General features: G+C 41.3%; 1 protein-coding gene across 2 annotated transcripts in view; it reads left to right on the plus strand.

The window, feature by feature from the left end:
* Positions 1–18,447, plus strand: part of NELL1 (neural EGFL like 1) — an 865,070-nt gene that overhangs the window by 258,194 nt on the left and 588,429 nt on the right. The window lies entirely within an intron of this gene.

Below are 18,447 nucleotides of genomic sequence, written 5' to 3' on the forward strand. Positions count from 1 at the left end.
TGGCTCATTTCACTGAGCATAATACTTTCCAGCTCCATCCATGTTGCTGCAAATGGTAGGATTTTTCCTCTTATGGCTGAGTAGTATTCCATTGTGTATATGTACCACATCTTCTTTATCCATTCATCTACCGATGGACATTTAGGTTGCTTCCAATTTTTGGCTATTGTAAATAGTGCTGCGATAAACATAGGGGTGCATCTGTCTTTCTCAAACTTGATAGCTGCGTTCATAGGGTAGATTCCTAGGAGTGGAATTCCTGGGTCAAATGGTAGGTCTGTTTTGAGCATTTTGACGCACCTCCATACTGCTTTCCACAATGGTTGAACTAATTTACATTCCCACCAGCAGTGTAGGAGGGTTCCCCTTTCTCCACAGCCTCGCCAACATTTGTTGTTGTTTGTCTTTTGGATGGCAGCTATCCTTACTGGTGTGAGGTGATACCTCATTGTAGTTTTAATTTGCATTTCTCTGATAATTAGCAATGTGGAGCGTCTTTTCATGTGTCTGTTGGCCATCTGTATTTCTTTTTAGAGAACTGTCTGTTCATTTCCTCTGCCCATTTTTTAATTGGGTCATTTGTTTTTTGTTTGTTGAGGCATGTGAGCTCTTTATATATTCCGGACGTCAAGCCTTTATCGGATCTGTCATTTTCAAATATATTCTCCCGTACTGTAGGGTTCCTTTTTGTTCTATTGATGGTGTCTTTCGCTGTACAGAAGCTTTTCAGCTTAATGTAGTCCCACTTGCTCATTTTTGCTGTTGTTTTCCTTGCCCGGGGATATATGTTCAAGAAGAGGTCACTCATGTTTATGTCTAAAAGGTTTTTGCCTATGTTTTTTTCCAAGAGTTTAATGGTTTCATGACTTACATTCAGGTCTTTGATCCATTTTGAGTTTACCTTTGTATATGGGGTTAGACAAAGGTCCAGTTTCATTCTCCTACATGTTGCTGTCCAGTTTTGCCAGCACCATCTGTTGAAGAGACTGTCATTTTGCCATTGTATGTCCATGGCTCCTTTATCAAATATTAATTGACCATATATGTTTGGGTTAATGTCTGGAGTCTCTAATCTGTTCCACTGGTCTGTGGCTCTGTTCTTGTGCCAGTACCAAATTGTCTTGATTACTATGGCTTTGTAGTAGAGCTTGAAGTTGGGGAGTGAGATCCCCCCTACTTTATTCTTCTTTCTCAGGATTGCTTTGGATATTTGGGGTCTTTGGTGTTTCCATATGAATTTTTGAATTATTTGTTCCAATTCATTGAAGAATGTTGTTGGTAATTTGATAGGGATTGCATCAAATCTGTATATTGCTTTAGGCAGGATGGCCATTTTGATGATATTAATTCTTCCTAGCCATGAGCATGGGATGAGTTTCCATTTGTTAGTGTCCCCTTTAATTTCTCTTAAGAGTGACTTGTAGTTTTCAGGGTATAGGTCTTTCACTTCTTTGGTTAGGTTAATTCCTAGGTATTTTATTCTTTTTGATGCAATGGTGAATGGAATTGTTTTCCTGATTTCTCTTTCTATTGGTTCATTGTTAGTGTGTAGGAAAGCTACAGATTTCTGTGTGTTAATTTTGTATCCTGCAACTTTGCTGTATTCCGATATCAGTTCTAGTAGTTTTGGAGTGGAGTCTTTAGGGTTTTTTATATACAGTATCATATCATCTGCAAATAGTGACAGTTTAACTTATTCTTTTCCAATCTGGATTTCTTGTATTTCTTTGTTTTGTCTGATTGCCGTGGCTAGGACCTCCAGTACTATGTTAAATAACAGTGGGGAGATTGGGCATCCCTGTCTGGTTCCCGATCTCTGAGGAAATGCTTTCAGCTTCTCGCTGTTCAGTATAATGCTGGCTGTGGGTTTATCATACATGGCCTTTATTATGTTGAGGTACTTGCCCTCTATTCCCATTTTGCTGAGAGTTTTTATCATGAATGGATGTTGAATTTTGTCAAATGCTTTTTCAGCATCTATGGAGATGATCATGTAGTTTTTGTCTTTCTTTTTGTTGATGTGGTAGATGATGTTGATGGATTTTCGAATGTTGTACCATCCTTGCATCCCTGGGATAAATCCCACTTGGTCATGGTGTATGATCCTTTTGATATACTGTTGAATTCTGTTTGCTACTATTTTATAGAGTATTTTTGCATCTACATTCATCAGGGATATTGGTCTGTGATTTTCTTTTTTGGTGGGGTCTTTGCCTGGTTTTGGTATTAGGGTGATATTGGCTTCATAGAATGAGTTTGGGAGTATTCCCTCCTCTTCTATTTTTTGGAACACTTTAAGGAGAATGGGCATTGTGTCTTCCCTGTGTGTCTGATAAAATTCCGAGGTAAATCCGTCCGGCCCCGGGGTTTGGTTCTTGGGTAGTTTTTTGATTACCATTTCAATTTCTTTGCTCGTAATTGGTTTGTTTAACTTTTGTGTTTCTTCCTTGGTCAGTCTTGGGAGGTTGTATTTTTCTAGGAAGTTGTCCATTTCTTCTAGGTTTGCCAGCTTGTTGGCATATAGGTTTTCATAGTAGTCTTTAATAATTCTTTGTATTTCCATGGAGTCTGTCGTGATTTTTCTGTTCTCATTTCTGATGCTGTTGATTTGTGTTGATTCTCTTTTTCTGTTAATAAGTTTGGCTAGAGGCTTATCTATTTTGTTTATTTTCTCAAAGAACCAGCTCTTGGTTTCATTGATTTTTGCTATTGTTTTATTCTTTTCAATTTTGTTTATTTCTTCTCTGATCTTTATTATGTCCCTCCTTCTGCTGACTTTAGGCCTCATTTGTTCTTCTTTTTCCAATTTTGATAGTTGTGATGTTAGACTATTCATTTGGGATTGTTCTTCCTTCTTCAGGTGTGCCTGGATTGCTATATACTTTCCTTTTAAGATTGCTTTTGCTGCGTCCCACAGAAGTTGGGGCTTTGTGTTGTTGTTGTTATTTGTTCTATATATTCCTTGATCTCTATTTTGATTTTTTCATTGATCCATTGATTATTTAGTAGCATGTTGTTAAGCCTCCATGTGTTTGTGAGCCTTTTTGTTTTCTTTGTAGAATTTATTTCTAGTTTTATACCTTTGTGGTCTGAAAAATTGCTTTGTAGAATTTCAAAATTTTTGAATTTACTGAGGCTCTTTTTGTGAGCTAGTTATGTGGTTTATTCTGGAGAATGTTCCATGTGCACTTGAGAAGAATGTATTTTCTGTTGCTTTTGGATGTAGAGTTCTATAGATGTCTGTTAGGTCCATCTGTTCTAGTGTGTTCTTCAATGTCTGTGTGTCCTTACTTATTTTCTGCCCGGCGGATCTATCCTTTTGGGTGAGTGGTGTGTTGACGTCTCCCAAGATGAATGCATTGCAGTCTATTTCCCCCTTTAGTTCTGTTAGTATTTGTTTCACAAATGCTGGTGCTCCTGTGTTGGGTGCATATATATTTAGAATGGTTATATCCTCTTGTTGGACTGAGCCCTTTATCATTATGTAGTGTCCTTCTTTATCTCTTGTTACTTTCTTTGTTTTGAAGTCTATTTTGTCTGATATTAGTACTGCAACCCCTGCTTTCTTCTCACTGTTGTTTGCCTGAAATATGTTTTTCCATCCCTTGACTTTTAGTCTGTGTATTTCTTTGGGTTTGAGGTGAGTTTCTTGTAAGCAGCATATAGATGGGTCTTGCTTTTTTATCCATTCTATTACTCTGTGTCTTTTGATTGGTGCATTAAGGCCATTTACATGTACGGTGACTATTGAGAGATATGTACTTATTGCCATTGCAGGCTTTAGATTCGTGGTTACCACAGGTTCAAGGTTAGCTTCTTTAGTATCTTACTGACTAACTTAGCTCGCTTATTGAGCTGTTATATACACTGTCTGGAGATTCTTTTCTTCTCTCCCTTCTTATTCCTCCTCCATTCTTCATATGTTGTATGTTTTGTTCTGTGCTCTTTTTAGGAGTGCTCCCATCTAGAGCTGTCCCTGTAAGATGCCCTGTAGAGGTGGTTTGTGGGAAGCCACAAATTCCCTCAGCTTTTGCTTGTCTGGGAATTGTTTAATCCCGCCATCATATTTAAATGATAGTCATGCTTGATACAGTGTCCTTGGTTCAAGGCCCTTCTGTTTCATTGCATTAAATTTATCATGCCATTCTCTTCTGGCCTGTAGAGTTACTGTTGAGAAGTCTCATGTTAGCCTGATGGGTTTTCCTTTATCGGTGACCTTTTCTCTCTAGCTGCCTTTAAAACTCTTTCCTTTTCCTTGATCCTTGCCATTTTAATTATTATGTGTCTTGGTGTTGTCGTCCTCGAATCCTTTCTGTTGGGGGTTCTGTGTAATTCCACGATCTGTTCGATTATTTCCTCCCCCAGTTTGGGGAAGTTTTCAGCAATTATTTCTTCAAAGAGACTTTCTATCCCTTTTCCTCTCTCTTCTTCTTCTGGTACCCCTATAATATGGATATTTTTCCTTTTGGATTGGTCACATATTTCTCTTAGTGTTGTTTCATTCCTGGAGATCCTTTTATCTCTCTCTATGTCAGCTTCTATACGTTCGTGTTCTCTGGTTTCTATTCCTTCAATGGCCTCTTGCATCTTATCCATTCTGCTTATAAATCCTTCCATGGATTGTTTCACTTCTGTGATCTCCTTCCTGACATCTGTGATCTCCCTCCGGACTTCATGCCATTGCTCTTGCAGTTTCCTCTGCATCTCATCCCATTGCTCTTGCATTTTTCTCTGCATCTCTGTCAGCATGTTCATGATTTTCATTTTGAATTATTTTTCAGGAGGACTGGTTAGGTCTGTCTCCTTCTCAGGTGTTGTCTCTGTGATCTTTGTCTGCCTGTAGTTTTGCCTTTTCATGGTGATAGAGATAGTTTGCAGAGCTGGTACGACTGACCGCTGGAAGAGCTTTCCTTCTTGTTGGTTTGTGGCCTTCCTCTCCTGGGAGAATGGCGACCTCTAGTGGCTTATGCTTGGCAGCTGTGCGCAGATAGGGCTTCTGGTACCTGCCCGGTTGCTATGGAGTTTATCTCCGCTGTAGCTGTGGGTGTGGCCTGGCTGGGGCTGCTCCTCCAAAATGGTGGAGCCCTGTTGGAGTGGGTGTGGCCAGGAGGCTATTTATCTCTGTAATGGGCCTCTGTACTCCCTGTTGCCCAGGGGGTTAGAGTGCCCAGAGATCCCCAGATTCCCTGCCTCTGGGCTAAGTGTCCTGTCCTGCCCCTTTAAGACTTCCAAAAAGCACTCTCCAAACCAAGACAACAACAGCAACAACGAAAGAGGAAAAAAAAAAAAGGAAAAAACGCGTGATTTTCTTTGTCCTCAGGCGCCGGTCTCAGGCACCTGCTCTCTGGTCTTGCTGCCTTGTTTCCCTTGTATTGGAATCCCTGTCCCTTTAAGGCTTCCAAAAAGCACTAGCCAAAAAAAAAGGGAAAAACACGCGATTTTCTTTGTCCTCAGGCGCCGGTCTCAGGCACCCGCTCACCGGTCTTGCTGCCCTGTTTCCCCAGTTTTGGGGTCCCTGTCCGTTTAAAGCTTCCAAAAAGCTCTCGCCAAAAAAGAAAAAAAGGACCGCTCCGATTTCTTTCCACCCGCCGGGAGCCGGGGGGAGGGGCGCTCGGGTCCGGCCAGGGCTTGTATCTTACCCCCTTCACAAGGCTCTGGGTTCTCGCAGGTGTGGATGTGGTCTGGATGTTGTCCTGTGTCCTCTGGTCTCAATTTTAAGAAGAGTTGTCTTTGTTATATTTTCATAATTCTATGTGGTTTTGGGAGGAGAGTTTCGCTGCTCTACTCACGCCGCCGTCCTGGTTCCCTATTTTGAGCTTTTTGAGGAACCTCAATACTGCTTTCCACAATGGTTGAACTAATTTATATTCCCACCAGCAGTGTAGGAGGGTTCCCCTTTCTGTGCAACCTTGCCAACATTTGTTGTTGTTTGTCTTTTGGATGGTGGCAATCCTTACTGGTGTGCGGTGATATCTCATTGTGGTTTTAATTTGCATTTCTCTGATGATTAGCAATGTGGAGTATCTTTTCATGTGTGTGTTGGCCATCTGAATTTCTTCTTTGTTGAACTGTCTGTTCAGCTACTCTGCCCATTTTTTAATTTGATTATTTGCTTTTTGTTTGTTGAGGTGATGATCTCTTTATATATTTTGTATGTCAACCCTTTATCGGATCTGTCATTTATGAATATATTCTCCCATACTGTAGGGTACCTTTTTTTTCTATTGATGGTGTCCTTTGCTGTACAGAAGCTTTTTAGCTTGATATAGTCCCACTTGTTCATTTTTACTTTTGTTTCCCTTGCCTGGGGAGATATATTCATGAAGAAGTCACTCTTGTTTTTGTGCAAGAGATTTTTGCCTATGTTTTTTTCTAGGAGTTTTATGGTTTCATGACTTACATTCAGGTCTTTGATCCAGTTTGAATTTTCTTTTGTGTATGGGGTTAGACAGTGATCCAGTTTCATTCTCTTACATGTAGCTGTCCAGTTTTGCCAGCACCATCTGTTGAAGAGTCTGTCATTTCCCCATTGTATGTCCATGGTTCCTTTATCAAATATTAATTGACCATATATGTTTGGGTTAACGTTTGGAATCTCTATTCTGTTCCACTGGTCTGTGACTCTGTTCTTGTGCCAGTACCAAATTGTCTTGATTACTGTGGCTTTGTAGTAGAGGTTTGAAGTTGGGGAGTGAGATTCCTTCCACTTTATTCTTCCATCTTAGGATTGCTTTGGCTATTCAGGGTCTTTGCTGTTTCCATATGAATTTTTGAACTATTTGTTCCAGTTCGTTGAAGAATGTTGTTGGTAATTTATAGGGATTGCATCAAATCTGTATATTGCTTTAGGCAGGATGGCCATTTTGACGATATTAATTCTTCCTAGCCAAGAGTATGGGATGAGTTTCCATTTGCTACTGTCCTTTTTAATTTCTCTTAAGAGTGTCTTATAGTTTTCAGTTTCAAGCTTTCAATACCAGTGATGTTAGCAAGAGTCATAGATAGAATTGAGTCTCACTGCTCTGTTTTAGGTCCAGTACTTGGCCCTGAACAATGGCTCCACATGTCCAGGAAGCTATAACATAGTGATTAGCCAGCCCTGGGCACAGTCCCATGCCTCGGAGGTGACAGGAAGGGCTGGAGGCAGGGGGTGGTCACCTTCACTCAATCCATGTGGATTTAGAGTAAAGGAGAGTGGTTCCTTAAAAGAAACTACTGTGTTTTATAAAAACTGAGGGGATAGATTCTGGGTAGGAAAAGATAATAGCTATCCTGTACTGTGATGTGTTTCAATTTTGCTTTGTGAGGGAATTGTAAAAATGATATAGTTAATAGTGATAATGTGCAGGAAGCACTGAATTGAGATTTAGGAGAACAAGATCTAAATCCCCATTTGCTCTTCTCTGACTATGTGATCCAGTCTCTAGTGTCTTAGTTGCCTTACCTGTTGGATGGGCAGGATGGTGCACACTGTGTGAGATGCTGCTATGAGGGCAATGTGAGAAAAGGATATTACCCCTGTGGTATCTTTAAAGATTAACCAGCCCCTTTGTTCTGCAGGTGAGGGGCTGTTGAATGATTTAACTAAGGTCGTATGGTCACTGAGGGAAGAACTACAAGTAGAATCTATCTCCTGGCATTAAAGACTGAATTTTAGTAGCAGTTGTGTAAGATTTTAAGCATTAGGCTGATGTTATTTGCTAGTTCCAAAAAGTTGTTCACGTGTTAAGTTTTTGTTACTTAAATAATATAAAAGGGATAGGGCTTACTACTTAAAAGATTTCTATGGTTAATCATTTAGAATCTATGTTAAATGAAAAACTCTAACCAATTTACCTTTGTGTTGGTGAGTATTTTTCAGATACCACCTTTACTTAGAGAAAAGTCAGATCTGTTTATTACGTTAAGATGAAATCCTGATGTTCATTGTTTTTAGCATTAAGCGGCAGGAGGAGAACAGGCTTGGGCATCAGGAAGACGGGCTCCAGTTCTGGTTTGGCTCCTGTTAAACTTTCTGACTGGGGGCAAGTCATCGAGCCTCTGAGAGCCTTCAGGTCTCCATCCTCTGCAGGTTTATGGCATTGCCCACCACAGCACCTAGCCCGTTCAGTTCCTGTCTGCCAGCCCCCACCCCACCCCACGTCTTCTTAAGACACGCTCTACTGTGATGTGACAGTCTGGAATTCTTGTTCCCTCTTGGCTCATGTTCCTTTCCTGAGGCCTAAACAGATGTATTTATCCTCCCCTAGACCACTGGCTCTTCTAGTATTTCCTCTGTGAGTGATGGCGCCAACCATCCTGTTACACATGCCGCAGATTTATGAGACGTCTTTAATGCTTTCCTCTCCTTCACTCCAATGCTCAATCCATCACCAAATTGGCTTGCTTGTATCTCCTAAGTATCTTTTCAATCCGTCCTCTCCTGTCTACATTCTCTGATTCGTCCCAGCTTTCCTTGTCTCTCATCTTGACTGTGTCAGTCACCTCTTAACTTCCTTCATTCTGGCTTGCTCTGATTTCCTGTGCCGTGCACACAGTAATCTTTTCAAAATGCAAAACTGATCACACCATCCGTCTAGCTTAGTACACGGATTCCTGTTGCTCTAAGGGATAAGATGCATTCTTATCACAGACCTCAAGCACCTTTATGATCTCTTTTTTGGTATCACTTTGCCCTGTGTTCCCTAATTCTCTCCCTCCATACTAGCTGTCTCTCAATAACATCTGCTAGACCCTTTTCTTGCAGTCTTTCCCCATTCCTTATAAAATCCACTTAAGTTATCTTCTACCCTTTCTTCAGGTCTCATATCAGTTACCACTTTCTCAGTTGACTTCACCACCCAGTATACAAATTTCCAATGTATAATCTCCTAGGACCACATTGGTCTCCTTTGTAATACCCTCACAATGCTGACTTTATTTGTTTACATGATTTCATGATTATTCCAGTCATTTTCCACTGAACATTGTATCTTTAGCACCTAATACAGTGTTTAACATATTGGGTGGTAACAAATATTTGGATCTCTCCTTTTAGTGAAAATACATGATCTGTAAGCCAGACAGATTGGGATTTATATCCTGACTTCGCTTATTCCTTGTCACCTGAATTGAGTGGATTACTTGAATTCTCTGGGTTCTCAGTTCCCTCATATGTAAAATGTGCAGTATTTGTACTGCATAAGCTGGAATTAAATGAGGTAATATGATAAACCACCTGGTATGGGGCCTGATTATATGGTAGAAACTACAAAAAAATGTTCATTCCTTTCCTTCTGCCCTCCAGCTCCTCTTAGATTATGATAGGCCATATTTTACAAATGTTGAGAAGTTCTGTAGATTTTTCCAGTCTTCACAGCCATCTCCATTTTAGCCAGGTTGGGCATCTGCATGACTCCTATTGGATGGTGTTCAGGTCATTAGTGATGAGTCATCACCACCCCATGTCCTCTGGGTGGTCTGTGCCGGATCACATGGCACCTTAATAGCCAGCCTTTATGATGATGGGCCATTTGCAGGGAGAAGGGAGCAATTTGCTTTGTTTTGACGGTACATTAACTCGCTTTGGTCACTGAGACTCGATGATTGAATTTCTTCTCGGAGTCCCCAGGTAGTTTCTCCACTTGAGCCCTCTTGGATTTCAAATCAGGTTTCAATGAATTAAAAAAATGCCATATTGTACTGCCCCAATTAGTGGTTTCCTCCCAGTTATGCTGATCCCTTCAAGGTTCTGGGTTGACTGGGTCAGTTCTGTTTGCTGAAACACAGTAGTAAAATTTTTTTTGACCTGTTTTACCTGGTTGCCTCACCAGAATGATTAAACTAGTAGCCTTGAGTACTTGTGAATGAGAAGAATGGATGTGTCATTAGGAGGAGGGTGAAGTCAAATAAAGTTACCTTTCTTTAGGTATGTCCTGCTTCATTCCATTAAGAAATTACATTAGCTTATAAGAATGTAAATGTATAGTAAAATAGTAGAAATGAATTTTAAACTAAAATCCCACCAGGCAGTGAATTCCTAGCTAGACTAGAGAGCTAAGATAGGAAGTTTTATACTGGAATTTTTTGGCCATAAGCCTTATATAATTAGTAAAATTGGGCAGCACATATTTTTCTGAGCAAAAGAAGGATCCTGATTTATCCTGAAATTGACGTTGTCCATGCAGAAGATTTATGGCATTTCCTCGAGAGAAGGAGCCTTCTGGATTCAGGGCCAAACTAGTGCCACCACTGTTTTGTGAGGCTTTACAAAGGGGTTCACTTTTTGACTTTTGTTTCCATCTTTGTCATGAGGAGATTGGACTCAGAAGTTGCAAGTCAGCATCCTGTGGGCCATATCTTGCCTGCAGACACTTCTCTCTGGCTTACAGGGCACTTTGGAGAGACTCTATTTGATGATCTTGGCACAGACTGCAGGCCTCCGGTTGGCCTTCCACTTCCTCTTGTTGTACACTTGCTCTCTTCTCCGGAAGCCAGGGAGCCCCCAGGAAAGCAGACAGGGTGATACCTCAAGCTAGTCTCAAAGGACGTTTGATCCGCCCTTCTCAGGGGCCCAGAGCTCTCCTTTACTGTTAGACCATTTTGTAGTCCTGCCTCTGGTCCTGTTCCCTCCCAGGACATTAACTGCCCACATCACAGATGGGGGATGAAGGGGAAATTATCAGCAAGATCTTGCCAGCTGGTCACTACCACCTTCACCCCTAATTTACTGGTGCTTATTCTATGGTCCTCCCATGTCTTCTCCCTACAAGCTCTTGGCAACTATAATCTACACCTGTCCAAAGACCCAGAAGGATCTGATTTTCCCAGGAGCTAGTGGCTTATGAACTGCAGCCTGCATTAGAATCATCTGGAGCCAGACAGATGGCTGGTTACATCCCCAGAGCTTGTAATTCATTAGGTCTTGGGTAAGGATGGATAATCTGGCATTTTAACATGTTTTCAGATGATGCAGCATCCTCCCTCATTCCTGATGGCATGCACACACTTTGAGAACTGCTGTTGAAAACATTTGGGTCCTTTTTTCCCTTTCTTAAGCCCACATGAGTAAAACAAATGATTGTAGACCTCATATGTGCCTCACACTATAATGATAGGGAAGGGTAGTACTCTCTAAAAGATAAGAAAATGGCAGGTAGAGCCAAGTAGTTCTTTTTTCTCCCCAATTTTATAACCTTCACTTACATAGCATATGTGTGCAAGCATTTTTCTATGTAAACTTTAAAAGTTACAAAAGTATAATTGTTTATCTGGATGGAAGAGTTAAGTATTTAAAAGAATCCAATAGAAAGCTGCAGAACATAGAATGCAATATTTGCCTAGTATAATATCTGGCATATGGTAGGCAATAATCAAAATGGCTTTTTCAGTGGATAGGAAAGAAACCTCATAGGGCTGAAACATCACCTAATTCTAATGAAAAAGGCCAAAGTCATTTTAAAGAGGGTAGATTTTGCTCTAGACACATCCTATTTAAATCACTAATGTCCCTTTGTAATTCTTTTAAACTAATTTGACTTCTGTTTTACTTACTCTTATTAATAAAAATCTATATGGTGCAGACCCTTGAGAGTCTGCACAGGTTTAAATCCCTCCTCTACCAGTTACTAGTTGTGGATGTTGGGCACGTTACTCCTTTGTGCTTCATTTTTCCTCATCTAAGTAATGGGGATAATAATAGTACTTACATTACACCATTGCTCTAAGGGTAAAATAAGTTAATAGATATAAAGGGTTTGAAACAATGCTTAAAACATTTTAATATTATGTGATTCTTGTCTTTTCTAGGACACAGAATATTTAATGGAAATGACTTCTCAGTGATACATTATTTCCCACTTTATAAAAAAGATAGCTAAGGCACAGAAAGGGATTGGTATTTGTCTGTGCTTATGAAGGCTCATCACCATCCCTGGCTCAGCCTTCTGGGTTGAGCTGCAGTTAAAAATTCCATTAGAGAACATAAATATGATGTGGTATCTTCACTCTGCTATTTGGTAGTTGGAATCCCCTGTTGTTTAAAGAAACAGTGTTTCCTTAATTTAATAAATTCCAGCTTTGCTTTTCTTGCTATTTTATTGCATAGGGATGGACTGCATTTTAGACAAACGATCCCTTCTTTTGAGTAGATGTTAGTCATCTGAGTTAGAATTGAACGACCTATCATGGTAAATAACAGAGGTGAATTTAATCCCACAAGCCCTGTTATCATCCGCTTGTAGATAATAATGGCAACATCTTATGTTCATACTACTTACATATTTTTTCCAAGGCCCTTTCTTACTGGATTGTCAGAACACTCCGGAGGATTATTTTCTCATCTTTCCACTACAGAAAGCTTGGAGGTGAATGGACCTCAGTTCTCCACTATTTATGCTCAGGCAATGTGCTGAACCTCTCTGAGCCTCAGTTCCTCCATCTGCACAGCGTTGGTGGAGTACATCCAAGTTGAGCCGCTTACCTATACACTCATGCAGCTAACCTGTGGCCAACCTGGGTATACATCCAGGTGCATGTGGCATGAATTCCCTTGTTTAATTCCTTTTTTAAATTATTTTTTTATTTAAATATAGTTGGCATATGTGGTCTGTGGTCTCTGGTCCTGAACCTCTGTGGGACAAATGAGGACTTGGGGTCTCTGAGTAGGAGTTTCTGCTCCAGAAGTTTGGTTGCAGCAGATAAGCTTGGGGGGCCCCATCCCTGGGGAAGGGCACCCCCTCATCTCCAGGAGACCAAGCCTGCCCACTCAGTCCTTACTGAAAGGGTGACCTATACAAACAAAGCCTGGGCATGCAAACTCTTTTTAATTGTCTTGGTTCCCCTACTTTGTTCTTAGTATCTTCTTGTTCCACTACCTTATCTCCTTGGCTTTGACCTTAGTTCTAGGCCTTGTACTCACCCAGTATCAGGGAGCAGAATTTGATGTCACTGCTTAGTCGAACTGTCTGAAATCAGTTGGGGTATAAAATAAGCAATTTTTTCTCTTATCACTGCCTTCAGTTTTCTTAACTACATCCTGGGCAGATTCTATAGTTTTCTAGTGCCTTCTGTATATACAAAGTACAGTCTGATTTGAGAATGCAATCTCATGTCCAATTTAATGCTCTCCTTTTCCCTTCCCTCTTAGTACTGCCCAGCCTTTGGCCTGGGTGCTCTCAATGGGGAGAGAGTATAGCCTGGTTTTTCAATTCTGCCTCGTCTTGGGCAGTTCCTTTCATGGGTCAGTGTGTAAGGTCTGTGGCAGGTCCTGTGGGACCTCCCACTGTGCATGTCCCTAACGTGGAGACTCACTCTCTCCTGACCTTGCATATCTGCCCACTGCTCCCTTTTAGCAGCCCCTTTTAGCAGTATTGTCCAGTAGACTCATGCTGCAGGGGTCTCCTTACCCAACTGGCAACTGTTTTGGATGTGGCCCTGGCAAATGGTTCAAGTTTGATTGCCCTCCACAGTGTTCACTGGACACATTGGAAACATGCATTCCTGCCATGCCAATACCAGGAGTGCAGGCCAGTCTGCTGCCAACCCATCTTTCTGCCCTGTCATTTCTCTCCAATGCCCTTCCCCCTCTGCTCAGACCCAGAGAAGAGGAGGAGATCCGTTACATAAGCAGATACCCAACTGAGAAGTCACATTCCAGTCTCTCCTTAATGGCACCTCCAATTACTTGCAACTATCCTTCTGTGGCCAAGGCATTCCTCCTGAGCTAATGAGTCACAATACATTATCCTGTCTCCTTGCCCCGTAATTATTTGCTTCTCCAGGAAGATGAGGGAAATGGAGTTGCAATGATGCAGTGATTTGAAGAGCAGAACCTGGAGAGAGTGTCTGGCACCCAATTGTTTTTAGCTTTTTTTAAAGAATTTGTTACTCCATTCTGTCCTTAGCTTTGAGACTGACTGACTATGAGGAGATGGCCTGGCCATCATCCTAGGGCACTGGCTTCTCTGTGCCTTCACCCCAGTGACTTCCTGGGCCATGTCTGGTGGCTATTTTTGGGTGCTTTCCACTCCTGGATTTCTCAGTTCACTTTTCTCCTGGCCTAGCCCCAGTGCCTGAAAAACAACTCTTATATTTGTGTAACAGGTTTGGCTTTTTCAGATGTGCTTCAGCTTCTTAGCGAGGGATTATGATCATTTTAAGGACCTATTCAGAGAGGGTCAGAGTGGCCACTGGGGCCTGTGAGGCAGTGTGGAACAATATGCCATCATAAGGGGTGGGGAGTTTTGCCTACTGAGGGAATACATGACCTAGAATGTCTTCCCCATCATTTCCGTCTCTGATACCAACTTTCTGGCAATGAATGGTTTTGTTGTAATACATCATCTTTATTCCTGCAGATCAGTGGGCTGGGCTGACTGTACAAATCCACTGCTTAACTGCTACTGAGATTCCTAAGGTGTATTTTCAATCGGGGAAAGGCAAAATCAATTAACCTTTACTGTGTGCCTCCTAAACTTCATACAAATGCTCTCATTAAATTTTCCCAACAACTTTGTGCAGTAGATGGCCTTGATCCCATTTTAAGGAGCTGTAATTGAGGCCCTGAGAAATGTAAATCATATGCTCAGTCTAGGTAGAATCTAGGCTAGAATTACAATCCAGATTCCTCTGATTCTAAAATCCTTAGCTCTTGCATGTACACAACAAGAAAAAAGACAGTGGAGGAGGCAGTCTGGGCCAGGCCAGAACATGGGTGCCGGCCTTGGGGTGGTTTATTTGCATAAACCAGCATGGGCTTCAGTAAACACCTCCTAGCACAGCCTCTGACCTCCTGGGAAGATGTGAATGGCTAGTTCCTGGTCCGAGGGGGGCTGCTTTTGAACTAGAACCGGCCTTGGGAGAGACTTGCTAGTCCACAGCAGCTCCCTGTTCTCCAGGTTTATCATTATGCACATTACTCGTAGCAACAGAGGAAGTTAATTTGGCAGAAGGAAATTAAACTCATCTCTTATTCTGTATTCCCCCAGAAGTGTTGTACTGGAGGAGAATCGCATTCCCAAGGTGACAGGTATTGTGCAGAAAGGGCACCACAACCCCTCTCATTCTTTTGTTCCTTTGAAGCTTGTGTAGGGGTCAGAAAAAATGCTGAAAGTATTTCTATGTAGCCCAGTAACATTTTTGTGAAGACAAAGATATTTACATGCAAGACCATCAGTTCAGAGTTACTGGCTGCTGAATATGTAAGAAAGAACAATTCAGGGGGCAGCTCTGGAAACAGAGCTTTGCAGGTGAGGAGGCTGGGACGGACACTACTTCCATGTCAGTGTGATCTCAGTTACTGCTCGCATATCTGGCAAATGATACTGGGCTTCTGGATTTCTTGCTTAGTCCCTGATTTTAATTTCTAACCTTTCCTTTAAATTGGATTCTTTACATATTTCACTGCTTTACAGGATGCTGAAGCTTAGGGTTTGCAGTCAGCTGGAGGGTTGAACACTTTCTGGAAATTCAGATCTTTGGAAATTATGTGGCTTAATCTGCACGTTTTACAGATTAGGAAAGGAGACCCAAAGAAGTTAGGAACTTGGATTCTACTTGCAGTTTTTGTCACTCACAAGTTAGTGGCGTCTTTGCCCTGGCGTAGGTCAAGAGCAGGTAGATAACAATTGGTACAGCCAGAAGCAGAACCTCTGTCTTCTGACCTATATCTGGGGCTCTTGCCACTGGATCAGAATGACTATTAGTCCTCCATTCCCAAGCATCATTTTTGATCACTTCCTAGAACCTTTGAGTTAGAGGCATGGTCTCATCGCTGCCTTGTCCTGCTTTCTGCTATTGGTGAAGCAGTTTCTGCCTGCCTAGGGTGCCCTCCTCTTGCTGTATGCCTGGTAAACTCATACATGATATTCCTGCTGAATTTGGATGCTACTTCCATGAAGCCTTCCTTAACTCCCTCAGGCACACTTCAGTATTCTCTCTACTGAGTTTCTATTTTGCATGTTCTAATTATAATCCCACTTACCACAATCATAATGTTGTGACTGATGAGTGGCATGTTATTCATCACAGTGACCTGCTTTTCCCAGCAGTGGATTGTGAGTTTTTTGAGGGCAGGTGCTCGCTTACAGTTGGTGTGCCATACCTGTTTGTTGACTGACTAAATGAATACACAGCAGTGTGGCAAGTATGTTGGTGAGACTTTTGCTGCAGCTAGCAAGGGAGTGTCTGTCCATCACTTCTTACCCAGACATGGCAGCTGTTGATTGCTTTTCACTAGTGTCCATTAACTTGACCAGCAAACAGCAAAAGTTACACACTGTATTTTCTTGTTGAAAAAAGAAAAAATGGGCCAGTATGACTTAATAAGTAATATATTTCTGTTTCCCCACCTCCCCCTACTTTCCTGGCACACTTAGCTTCCAGCTCCAAAAACCCCTGGAATCTTCTAAAGTGGTTTCTTTTTGTGTGCTAATGGGATGCCTGGTGGCTGGGGGCTCCTGGATAGCCCCTAGATGGGGGAGAGCCAGCCATGTGATTAGAGAGGTGGAATTTCCAGTCCCACCCGGTGTTGAGGCGGAGAGGAAGTAGAGGTTGAAGCCTCTGTAAAAACACTAACAGAATGAATTTGGAGAGCTTCTGGGTTGACCAAGAATGTGTCCGTGGGCCGGGAAGGTGGCGAACCCCATATGGCACGGGGAGCAGAGTTCCTGTGCTCAGGACCCTTCCCTTGCCCTATATGTTTCTCCATCTGGCTGTTCTTTTGTATCCTTTAAAATGTGCTTTGTGATAAATTGGTAATAGTATGTAAAGCATTTTCCTGAGTTGTGAGCCCTTCTAGAAAATTACTGAACTGAAGAAAAGGGGTTGTGGAAACCCCCAGTTTATAGCTCATTGGTCAGCCTGAACTTGCTATTGGCATCTAAAGTGGGGGCAGTCTTGTGGGACTGAGTCCTTAACTTGTGAGACCTGACATAACTCCAGGTAGATAGTGTCAGAATCGACTTGAGTTAATGGACACCCAGCTGGTATCTAGAGAAATGGTCAGTGTGGAGACAAAAATCCACACATTTGGTGTCAGCCTTTTGTGAGTAGAAGAAACAAGGGGCTTTCCTCTTGTTTTTCTTTCAGGCATCATCATTTTATGCATCGTCAGTAAAATTCGATAACAAAAATAAATATGATTCCTATGTCCCTCCAAATCTTCAAAGACAATAATGTAAAGATAAACTGTGGTACTCACATAATCTCTACTTAGCTTACAAATAATGCCTTGACTAATTAAAACAACTTCTAAGGAGTCTAATTTACTTTTGATTATTTTTGCAGCATATACAGTTTGAGGCCTCCGATTTCCTAGCTGTTAAGTTGTCTAGGATTTGGATACTGGTTTTAGAGACACACCCCTCTCCCCCACATACAGCACATGATCAAAAACAATCATGATACAAACTTAGCAGGCCAATTTTGAAAATAAGCACTGAGTATTGTCATGAAAAAACATGAAGAGCCCTCTGAGTAGTGCAATGCTATGATAAAAAAAAATTGATGAAACCTATGTGAGATTTAATAGTTAGAAATATTTATAGCGCATCAGTGCCTATACAGGCTCACAATAGCATGCCTGTTTTTACAATTTGACATATTGTTCACTGTGGTTGAAAGAGCAGAAAGCTGGTCAGCTAAAGGCCATGCTCTTTAAGTATTGGCAATTAAAAGTAAGTAAGGAGCAAATGTATTGCTAATGAACAAAGTATTTTTTCATCGAAAAATGTAAAACCAAGCCATCGAAATTTGTGAGGAAAATGTAAATTTTACATGCCCTTCTAGAGGTAAAATAATACTTATGCCCATGTTTGTAGTAGATGCGCTGTCCATGTTTTCCAAATCTGTCATTATACTTACAAGTGAATTAGTTTAAATTTTATAGTGCAAGTGCCAGGCCTTAGAAGAGCTAAGGTAGAATTATTTGTTGCCCCCTGGAGTTATTCTAGTTATTTTGGCATAATATCCTGCTGAGAGTATTGAAAATGAATTTTAATTTCTAATAAGATAACCATATGCTTTGGAGGGTATTGCATGAGGTGTCAGAAACAATTATTGTTTCTAGCAAATTCAACCGTGCAACAATCAGACCTTATTTTAACAATCTATGGAGTTAGACATGGGGTATAGACATTTCCGTATTTCCACCACACTGTCCTCAGAATCTGGAAATAACAACAGGGGAGATATCCTGGTGAAAACTGTAGGAGTGGGAAAACTTCCCTTTCTTTCTCTTAGATTATTTGGCTGGTGCAATAATTAAACAGTGTAAGATAGATGAATAGCAGGAAGCATTTGATTTTGTATGTACAGGAACACTAAGGACAGGAGACTCAAAGGTAACCTGGGCAGTGAGGCTTCTATGCCATCCTGAGCTAAGGAGTGGGAAGGGACCTGGGACTTCAAAGGGGAGAAGGGCAATTTACAGGATGGCATTTCATAATTATAAGTTTGCCCTGTTGTGCA

The sequence above is a fragment of the Manis javanica genome, chromosome 11 (assembly GCF_040802235.1).
Source record: "Manis javanica isolate MJ-LG chromosome 11, MJ_LKY, whole genome shotgun sequence".
Taxonomy (NCBI): domain Eukaryota; kingdom Metazoa; phylum Chordata; class Mammalia; order Pholidota; family Manidae; genus Manis; species Manis javanica.